General features: G+C 41.5%; 1 pseudogene; it reads right to left on the reverse strand.

Annotated features, from left to right (window-relative positions):
- Positions 1-315: 315 nt before the first annotated feature.
- Positions 316-415, reverse strand: LOC128628523 (uncharacterized; annotated as a pseudogene).
- Between the last annotated feature and the right edge of the window lie 10,503 nt (positions 416-10,918).

Genomic DNA, 10,918 nt, shown 5'->3' on the forward strand with positions numbered 1-10,918 from the left:
ACCTCTCTCATAAATACCTACCGTTCTGTGACTGCAAAGCGACAGCTGCCTCCTCAGGTCAGATTAAGATTCCAAATTGCAAAGTCAGCATATGACATTTGTAGAATGGAGGGAACTGAGTTTCACATACAAATGCAAAATGGAACCCAAATGTCTACCAGCAGCCTAGAGAAGCTATGCTTTCTGAGATAGAAGAATTTTGACCAATTCATCCCCATACCTTTTTTTTTATAATTAAGATAACAGATTGAGAAGTGAAGTGATGTGGCCAAAGGCAGCGGCTGCAGCAGAACCAGAATGAGACCCTGTGTTTCCCACAACCAGGACCAGGTCTTTTGTTTTGGCCTGTGTGGGCGCCATGCTAATCTTCTCTGTACCTTTCCAACTTTAGTACATGTGCTGCTGAAGTGAGCACAGGCCAGGCCTTTTTTTAAGCTTTTGGTTAAGTTATACAATACATGCCAGAAGATATCATCAGGTTTGTGTCATCCATTTAACACACATTTATTCACTCTCGTCTGTCAACTTGTTTTAAGGTCAGATGATTCAGAAATGACAAAAATTTGGTATCTTTCTTGGAAGAGCCCAAGTAAAAGGGTGGGCCTATTAGACTGTAAGGGGCTCTGGTGGCTCTGAGGTTTGGAGAGCATGCTGGATGAAATGGGGTGGTCATTGTATAGCTTCAGGTAATTATTATCTGAATACCATCTCACTATTGCCTCTCAGAATTTTCCCAAGATTTTTGAGTAAAGTGTTTTGATTTTTAGAACACTGTTAAGGTCCAAACAAAATATATCTTCATGTAAATTCCACCTACTGCTGTCACTTTATGAATCCTGTTCTAAGCCCTTGTTCCTAACTATTGCTTAAGGATCTCCTAGCGGACTTGTTAAAAATACAGAATGCTTGGCTGCATCCCAAAATATGTAGAATCAGTAGGCCTGGTTGGGACCCTTTTATAGCCCCTTATTACAAGCACTTCCAGTGCAGGTAGTCCACAGACCTCACTTTGCAGAACCCTGATCTAGCTGTAGTGTTTCCCACCTACAAGCTTCCATCTCATCCTCTCTCTAGACAGAGGATTTATGCAGATGATTCAAAGGCACTGTAGTTCAGTTAGGAAACACTGACCTGGAGGTCAAGCTTCACACGTTCAGTTCATCTCATGACAAGCATCCTATGCAGACTCATAGAAGGCACAGCAAAGATGACAGGAAAAGGGCAGAGATGCATAGAGATAGTATGTAGGAGGCTGGAGACAGAGAGAAAGCCAGAGTGAGAGAGGAGTTGGGGACTTGAGAGGTTGAGGTTAACTGCTGCATCACAGCCATTCAGTGGGGGTGTGCGATCCCGAGGAACCACCCCGTTCATTACACTCAGACCATATTCCCTGTTTCTAGTTCTTCAATGGCTAATCTAGTTAGATACTTACTCCACTAGGAAATGGCCCAGGAGCCTGTCAGAGGAGAAATGATTCACTGAGTCACAGCAACATGTCTTCCTCCCTCCCAGAAGACTACTTGAGTGATTTTCACTTAAGAGCAACTTGAGTTCTGGGACATTTTTGGGTATTCAGAAGGGCACGGGCTTTGATGGGAAGAGTTTAGGTCAGTGAAAAAGCACAACAGGTATTGCTTTGACCTCACCTCTGCTCACCACACCAGTCCTATCTCCATATCACCACTGTTCCAAAAGTCTTGACTTTGAGGATTTCACCCTCACAGTGCTATTTCTCATCTTCAAGCCTTTGTTCATGCCCCACGCCCTCCCCCCTGCCCTCTGCCATTGCCTGGGATGTAGTCTATCCCTTTTCCACCCTCCTTCCTTAACGCTTACTTGTCATCTGTAAGATCTATTTAGGGGTCATCTCCTCCAGGATGCCTCCTCACTCCTAAGCTGGTCAAGTTCTGCTACCTGGGGTCCTGTGATGCCCTTTCCACACAGTTATCACTCCTTTACCACATCCTCTTATATAAACTGTTTAACGCTCCATCTGTGTCCTTGGGCTGTAGCTCTTGAGTACTCATAGAGGCTACTTCTTATTTATTTTAGTATGTCTAGAATTTATTCCAGTGTCTGGCACATAGCAGGGGCTCAATAAACTTTTTTTTTTTAAATAAATGAGGTTTAACCACCTCTGAGTTATGCAACCTTGGCAAATCGCTTAGTCTTTGGTAGTCTAAGATTTCTTTATTCACACAATAGGTAATGATGTCTCCTCCCTAAGGCTGTAATGAGAACTAAATGAGATTATGTACATAAAAACATTCAGCATAGCAACTGGCTCATAGGAGGTGACCGATAACTTTTTTACAAGCTAAAAGAGGACTCAAGAACCCATCTGTTCCAGTTCTCTCCTTTTGCTATCATCAAAAAGCATTATGCCAGTCTTCTCACGCTGCAGGACCCGAATACCATTTTTTTTAAGATTTTATTTATTTATCTTTAGAGGGGAAGGGAAGGAAAGAAGGAGAGAAATATCAATGTATGGTTGCCTTTCTCATGGGTCCCCTGCTGGGAACCTGGCCTGCATCCAGGCATGTGCCCTGACTGGGAATCGAACCTGGTTCGATACTCTGAATCAATACTCTGGTTCGCAGGCCCGTGCTCAATCCACTGAGCTACACCAGCCAGGCCAAATACCATTTTAAATTAAAGGAAGGAGATGGCAATTGCATGCCTCTTTCTGGGAGCGCACACCAGATTAGGTTTCGATCCAAAGAACAACCGTCTCAGGTACAAGGTCTCCTGGGCCACACCTAAGCAGGTGAGCAGAGATTGCATATGAAGTCAATTTAAACATGCTCCTTTTACATGGACTCTTATGAAACAATAAACACTCCAGACTTCTACCAGTCTCTAAATCAGGAGGAAAAATGAAACAGAATCAATGGTCCTGGACTGTTATGTTCCAAAGGTAGGATGTTTCCCCTAAACTTGCACCCATCAAAACTTTTCACTTTCCACCCTAACGATAATATCCCCTGGCCTTTGTAACTGGAAGTGGAGGATGAGTAAGTACAGCAGGGAGAGAGATTATAGGCTGGGTACACTGGCTGTTATTTTATTGCAATGATTTAAGCAAAGTAAAATCGACATATCATATTAATGTCTTTTTTTTTTACTTTAAATTTGCCCGTGAAATAAAAGTGGAAGCCACAGAAGGTCTTAACATCTGGCATATGAGCTTCTCCAAGTCTCACCTAGGACTATGTGTCTGTCTTTTTAAAAAAGATTTTATTTATTTATTTTTAGACAGAGGGGGTGGGAGGAAGAAAGAGGGAGAGAAACACCAATGTGTGGCTGCCCCTCACGCACCCCCTAACCAGGGACCTGACACACAACCCAGGTGTGTGCCCCAGTTGGGAATTGAACTGTCAACCCTTTGGTTGGCAGGCCAGAGCTCAGTCCACTGAGCCACACCAGCCAGGGCAAGTTTGCCCTTTTAAAGCAAACCAAAGGAAGCTGCCTCTACCTAGAACAGAGAGGACTCATCCTCAAGGGAATGTCTCTGAACAATGCAGTTCAATCTAGTTTAGTACACATGTACTACTGGCTATACCAGGCACTGTGCTGAGAACTGGGGAGACAGATATCAATAAGCCACGGTGCCTGCCCTAAAGGAGTTCCCTGGCGGAGGCCTCCTTCCTAATGATGTCCCAGTCTATCAGTGGATGTGAGGAGTGAAGATGACACATATGCCATCACTCCTGTGCCCAGTAAGTGACCACACTCACTTCAGTCCTATACAGCTTTGGAATTTTTCTCAGCATAGCACATCTTGTCAGGATGGGCGGGGTAGGACAAAATGGCGGCTGAACTACAACCTGGAAAAGATGGCTGATGTCAACCCAAAGAGCCGAAAGGGTGGGCTTTATGCCGCATAGCAACCTGAGCCCAAGGAGAACCACCAACGATATATTGCCACTTTGTTCAAAGGCAACCAATCCCCAGCTCCCACGAAGAGAGCCAACCAAAATAAACCCCCACCGCATTCCCTGCTTGGGTGTGACTTCCCCGGCTCCACTCTGTGGACCCGGGAACCTTGCCTGGGTGCACAAATCCCAATAAAGTTCTATACTGCCTAGCTTTGTGGCAGATTGGCATTTCTTCCTTGGCAGAGCCTAAGAAAACCTTTCACATCTGAATGACCACTTAGCTGAGAGTTGGATCTATCCCTGAAGTTGGCTGAGTATGGGCTTTGGAAACAGGCAACTCTAAATTCAAACCCCAGCTCCAGTACATACTAGTTGTGTAGTCTTGGAAAATTTCTTAGCACTTCTTGAGCTTCATTTTCCTCATCTGTAAAATGCAACCGTCTTCACAACAAAACAATAAGGTCGGTACTATCACTGTTCCCATTTTACAGATGGGAAAACTGAGGGACAGGGTAAATAACATGCCTAAGGTCACAAAATACAAAGAGAGAGAGCTAAATTTCAAAGCCAGGAGGTCTACTTTCAGAGCCCAATCTGACAACTTCTAGGCTACTCTATCTCTTAGGTTAGCCAAATGATCTCGGGAGCTAACGAGCACAAGCTGCCAGACTCAGATGAGATATTTAAGAGGAATTTCATTAAGAGACATATTCCATTGGCTGAGGCTTTAACTGTGGCTAGAGACAGGTTTTGTTTTTTTTTAGGTTTATTGATATTAGATTGAGAGAGAAACATCAATTTGTTGTTCCACCTACTTATACATTCATTGGTTGATTCTTGTATGTGCTTTGACAGGGGATCAAACTCACAACCTTGGTGTATGATTGTAGGAGATCGTTCTGCGTGGCATGGGCCCAGCTCCCACTCAGAGATGCATAGGACCCACGCCCATGTATAGGTTCTCCTGTGGGGAATCAGGCCTGCAAATGCCTAGGCCGCTTTGAGTCTTGCTTTCTGCTAAAAACTCCTTCACCTGGATTTGTGGCAAACATTTACTGCAAAGTAACTTCCTAAAATTCATTGTAAACCTTCCAAGGATGAGTGTAACTGGTTCAACCACTTTTGCCTTCTCATTTGCTAATATCCCTCTTCTGTAATGTGATTAGCAGCATTGGCCTCTTTTCTGTAAAAGGTAATCACCTAAAGCAACCTGTGCATAGTAAATGAGGACCATCTTGTAATGTGCCAGAGAAACCCAATAAAGGCCTGTGATGACTAAGGCTGTGGCTTTCGCTCTCCTTGAGAGAAAAGCCATGCTGTCCCTTTTCCTCCATCAGACTCAGTAGTCTGTGTGAATGTCTCATTTCATCCATAATTACACAGACACTGCAGGCTGCTCTCCTCATCATATGTTGGTCTAAACAACCAAGCTGCCCACCCAGAGCTACAGACAGTTTATTTTACCTTAACATAAGAAAGGCTGTTGTGGAAAGACCTAGTGGATTTGTGAATATAAAGGTTCACATCATATTTCAACTATTGGACAAAGACTCTGAACCTTGAAAGCTACTCACCTGATAACTGAAATTTGAGAATCAGAGATCACTTGACTATGTAGTCCACACCTCTCTGACTTAAAAAATCTACATGGGGGAACATTATTAAAATCATTACCTGTTTCCAAGGTGATTTCATAGTGATGGAAGCACGAGTTTAAAAGTAAAGTCAAAAAAGAAGGCAGATGTGATTTAGGACTGAGCCATAATAAGTGAACTAATCTGTGTAGAACTCTTAGAACAGTCCGTGGCACCTAGTAAATATTAGTTTTGTAAGTGTATCACAGACAAATAAAATAATGACATGTGGGTGTGGGAGGAGACCTACTTAGAAACACCCACGTCTGGGTGGCAGTTGAGTGTCTTTAAGCCTTACTGGCCTTAGAAAAATCATTTCATTTCTGAATCTCAATTTTCTTCCCTGTAAAACAAAAATCATAATAATAGCTAACTCGAGAAGGTTGTTGTAAGTACCAGATGAGACCAATGGCATATTAAGGATGAAAATATGTTATTTGTAAACTATTGGGTGGGCCAAAAAGTCCATATGTTTTTTTTTCCATAGAACAAGACACATTTTTCATTTTCACCAATAACTTTATTGATTTGGATATTTTGAGTATGTTGGCTGTCTCCTATGTGGTATAACACTGATTGTTCTCAATTAACGTCTTGGTTTGATCTCTATCAACTTCAACTGGTCTACCCAGCTGTAGAGCACCATCAGGGAGAAATCTCCAACACAAAACTTGGCAAACCACTTTTGCCACATTTGATCAGTCACAGCACCTTCTCAATACATTGCACAAATCTTTTTTTGTGTTTCTACCCTTCTTGAAATAATAAAGCACAATATGCCAAAAATGTGTATTTTCTTCAACTGGCTATACAAAAATTCACCAATTTTAATAAGTTTTTTAAAAAATGCACACTGATATGACAGCTCTCACAATAAAATTTAACAAAATTGGTTTGAATGAAGTTAAAGACAACTAAGTGCTGCTAAAGCCATCTTATGGAAAACATCAAAGGAACTTTGGGCCAACAGAATATAAAGCACTATACAAATCTCATTACTGTTAATATTATTTCTTCTTCAGCATTCCTGTGAGCAGAAGGACTAGAAAGAAGCCCTGAGGCAGGAAATCAAATTTCTGGTGCTGGTGGGGTCATCTGCCAGGATTGTCTGCCCTGCTCTCCAGCCCCCTCCCTGGCATAGCCTTACCCTTAGCTGCTGGCCCAGCCAAGTAGGGAATAGGGCAGAGCTGCATCCCTGGCACCCAAAGCTGGAACACAGAGTGCCCTCTCTCCCTCTCTTACAAAATCAAGGCTGTACAAAGGTATGGGGAGTAAATGAACAGTGTATCTAGTGTGCCCAGTTGGCAACATTCAGGACTAGATGGACTTCTGTGGATTGCCCTAAGAGCCTGACGACCCAAGTAACCTCATTTCCACGGGCACTGGCATTGGGAGCTTTAAATGGCTGGTTTTGTAAATATACTTTGGAATCCATAGCCTATTCCAGAAGTGGGGACTGTTTGTACAGAACCAAATGCAACTGCAAGAAATACGGTAGATATTTCAGAGAAGAATACTAAGTCTAAGTCATGACATTACTATAAACTGTGAGATATTACCATGTGGAGAAATTCCCTTTTCTTCTTCTTCTTTTCAGTTTTCTTTTTCTGTTTGGGAGACATCCACAGTTACCTATTAATTTGTCTCTAGGATTAAATCAAGGCGGGAAACAAAGGACCTCATTAAGAGCATGTGAGAGACAAGACTCTGTGGATGCCATATGTAAAAATTAGCTGCCACAAAGGGCAAAAAGCCACGTGAAGCCACGAAGAAAAGATGAAACTGAAAGGTGATGAGAAGGAAATTTTTATATGGCACATGAGTTCGAGAAGGAAGTGGAAACCTGCCAGCTGATGAAAATCCTAGGTAATTATAGCTTTTAATCAACTTTCTAATGTGACATCAATAGCAGAGCTTGGGTAAATTCTGCCTAGGAATAATTAGATCAGGTTTCTTTACCTGAAATACTGTGAGAAGGTAACTAACATCAGATGTTACTTCATTGTCATTCCGTATAAATTTAGCAGGTGAGTATTAGCAAGCCACCTTCAATAGATTAGGAAACTGATTCTTAGGGATGATTTGTAGTTTGCCCAAGGTTACGCAGTTTTAAAATGGTGGTGCCGGTATAATCTGACTTTAGTCCAAGGTCATTCAACCACACTATGTCATTTCCACAAAGCAGCTTAATGAAAAAGCCACACTACTGAACTTTTAAAAGGTAGACAGGAAAAGAATCGATCTGGAAAGAACAAAATTTGGTTCTCATACTTTTGGTAGGGAAGTTCAGATATCGTTAGCTCTCTGGCAACTGATGGATATTTTATCTGGGAGATGTTTCTCTCTCTGGTTTACTTATGTATGTTATGTATATCCTTTTCTATGTATTATTGTAGGAGAAAGAAACCTGCCTGCCCTGTGGGCCTTACTTTCCAGTGGGGCTGTGGGGGACCAATTGTAAGTGCACTATATATTCTGTACTAGAAGCATGGGGGTGCATTGGAAGGGTCAGTGTTTTTGTCAGCATCAGCAATTATTCTTAAGGCACATTCACACCCCTATGCAGATAATGCACCCTAGGGGAATTTATTTTCACTGTACTTGGAAATTTTCATATTTCAAAAATGTTCTGGTGAAAGGTTTCTATAATAGAGACTGCCATTCCTGTGCCAGCTTGGGGCAAAACCAAACAATGAGTTGGGTGGACTGAGTTTGGAGTCAAACCCTGAGATAACTGTGATCCCCGAAGACATAGGGTATCTTAGCTCAAGCCCTCAAATGAGTTACAAGTGTCACAGAAGATCTTACAAAGCTGAAGACCAAAGATGGGCTTTATTATTGTGAGCAGGGCTATCTTTGGAAGGGTTTGAGCCTGAGCCTGAACATTTTTAAATTGGTGGGGTTTTGGGTTTTTTTTTTTTAAGATCTTATTTATTGATCTTTAGAGGGGAAGGAAAGGTGAGAGGGAGAGAAACATCAATGTATGGTTGCCTCTCGTGTGTCCCCTGCTGGGAACTGGCCTGCAACACAGGCCTGTGCCCTGACTGGGAATTGAACCGAGATCTTTTGGTTCGCAGGCCCACACTCAATCCACTGAGCTACACCGGCCAGGGCTGAGCCTAAACATTTTTCATGGGGCCTCCCTTCCCCCAGCTCAACATTTTTACACATGTGAAAATTATTCAAATGGTTTAAACAGCCTAACATGAACACCAAGAACTAATAGACATAAGTGTGAGAAGAATGACACACTTGTTTATTTATTAATTTATTCATTCATTCAATGTCTAGCACCTGATACAGTCTATCTGTGCTTCAGTGGGGAATATGAGAAGAACACACCTCTCAGCTCCCAGGAACACACTTGTAGTGGGCAGACAAGGCATGAATACACACAACTTCATCAGTGTGCTAAGAGCCCATAAGGGCTATGGAAACAGGTGAGCTTACCTTTTCTGAAGGTACAGAGGAACAGAGATACTCGAATGTTATTTTGGAGGAGGAGGAAGATACTGAAAGCAGAGAGCAGAGATAGTGCAAAGCCCTGTAGTTGTGAAAGAAACTGACGGGTTTTGTTCCTGGAGACAAGTCCTGTGGGGTTGGAAAGCAGAGGACCGGAATGGGAACTGAGGCTGCAGGGGAGGGCAGGACACATGGTGAAGGCTGTTACACACCACCAAGAACGTGGCCCATGGTGCAGATGGATGAGGAGGGAAATATATACAAGAAAGTTTTAAGCCCGGAAGTGCCACAACCATATTTGTATGCAAATAGATCACTGAGAAAGTCATGAGAAAGACTATAAAAGGCAAGGACACAGGTGGAGAATGACTCAGAAGGTGACAGCAGTGACTTGACGCAAGTAATAGGAAAGCATTTTTATTATAAAATACTTAAATAATACAGAAGCTATTACAGGAACAACACAGTATCTTACTAATGGATATTTAGGTGATTTCCAATTTTTCTTGTGATAAACTGTGAACATGCTCGTACAGGTCAGGTGTTCAATAAGTTGTTTATAAAAATATTACTTTGTAAAATGGTCTTTAAAAAACTAGATGACCACCTTATTTTTCCTTCAGTCAAGAGCATTTTTTTTCAGTTACAGATTTTATTTAATATTATTTTGCATTAGTTTTAGGTGTACCACATAGTGGTTAGACAATCGTATACTTTACCCTGATGATTCTAGTACCCATCTGGTACTAGAATAAATAAATAGTTATTACAATATTATTGACTGTATTCCCTGTGTGGTCTAGAATTTATTAAGATGCATTATTTTGATTTTAATCATTGTCTAAGAACACTTCAGGTGGTATGGATGGAGTGGTGGGTTTTCTCCCAAGTGATTAAACAAGACTTGACATATATCTTTTCACCCAAAGTTTTGTACATTACATTGTTTTCTAATGGAAAAATGTTAATATAGCTTCTTCAATTACTAAAAATACTTCTGAGATTAAGAAAAAATAAATAACTCAGTTCAGTACTGTCTATTAAATCTGTATTGGCAGCATGTATAATGGCATTTGCTAGGGTTATGAAATACTTCCTCTGGATTATAATAATCATTTATCCAATTCCTATTGCTTGTAAGATAAAGTTTTACCAGATGATATTAAAAAAACTAGATGTCCATCTTCTTGGCATAATAAAATAATTTTTTCTGGGAGTTTAGGGGTGGTAAAATAATTCTTTAAGATTACTTGGGACCCAGTTAACATTAGTCAAAATGTGACTGAGGCCAGGACTATAGAGGGTATACTCTGAATCCAGTCTGAAATTCCAAAGAACTCTCACAGCTCTTGTTCTGGCCTGAATGTTGTTTGATGCAGACTCCGGCCAGCAGTGTCTGTGGTGTTGTGGGTGAGATGAACAAATTCACATGGACTGCAGAAGTCCTGTGGAGAAAAAGAGACGGCACGACCACTCTCTGAGAGAGAGAGAGCACCTTGACCCTTGCCTAGACAGGCTTTTATTGCTTTCCTGTAGTATACATCAAAGAAGGTTTTCATTCATTATGCTCAGGTTTGTTTTAGGTGATTACTTTTTACAGATAACAAAGGAAAGGATGTTATTGATTACTTCTTACATATTCACAAGGGAAAAATGTTGCAAATGCAAGGGAATGATTAGAGTGATTAGTCTGGTTACACTCCAACCTTAGGAGAATTAGCACAGACTTTAGAAAGTTACTTTAAAGATATGCAGTAAGCATTTGTTGCTTCAACTCAGGGTGAGGGAGTTTTAGCAAGAGCAAGCCTCAAAGAAGCCTAAATACACTGCAGGCCTGATTTCCCATGATAGAACCAATCCGTGGGTTTGGCTCCTGTGTGCTGATTTGTGCCTGTCAGTTTTCTGATAGGGCTGAGCAATATTCCCCATGCCAAGCGGATCGGT

This window comes from Artibeus jamaicensis, unplaced genomic scaffold, assembly GCF_021234435.1.
Source record: "Artibeus jamaicensis isolate MK-2021 breed Jamaican fruit bat unplaced genomic scaffold, CSHL_Jam_final contig_793, whole genome shotgun sequence".
Lineage (NCBI taxonomy): Eukaryota > Metazoa > Chordata > Mammalia > Chiroptera > Phyllostomidae > Artibeus > Artibeus jamaicensis.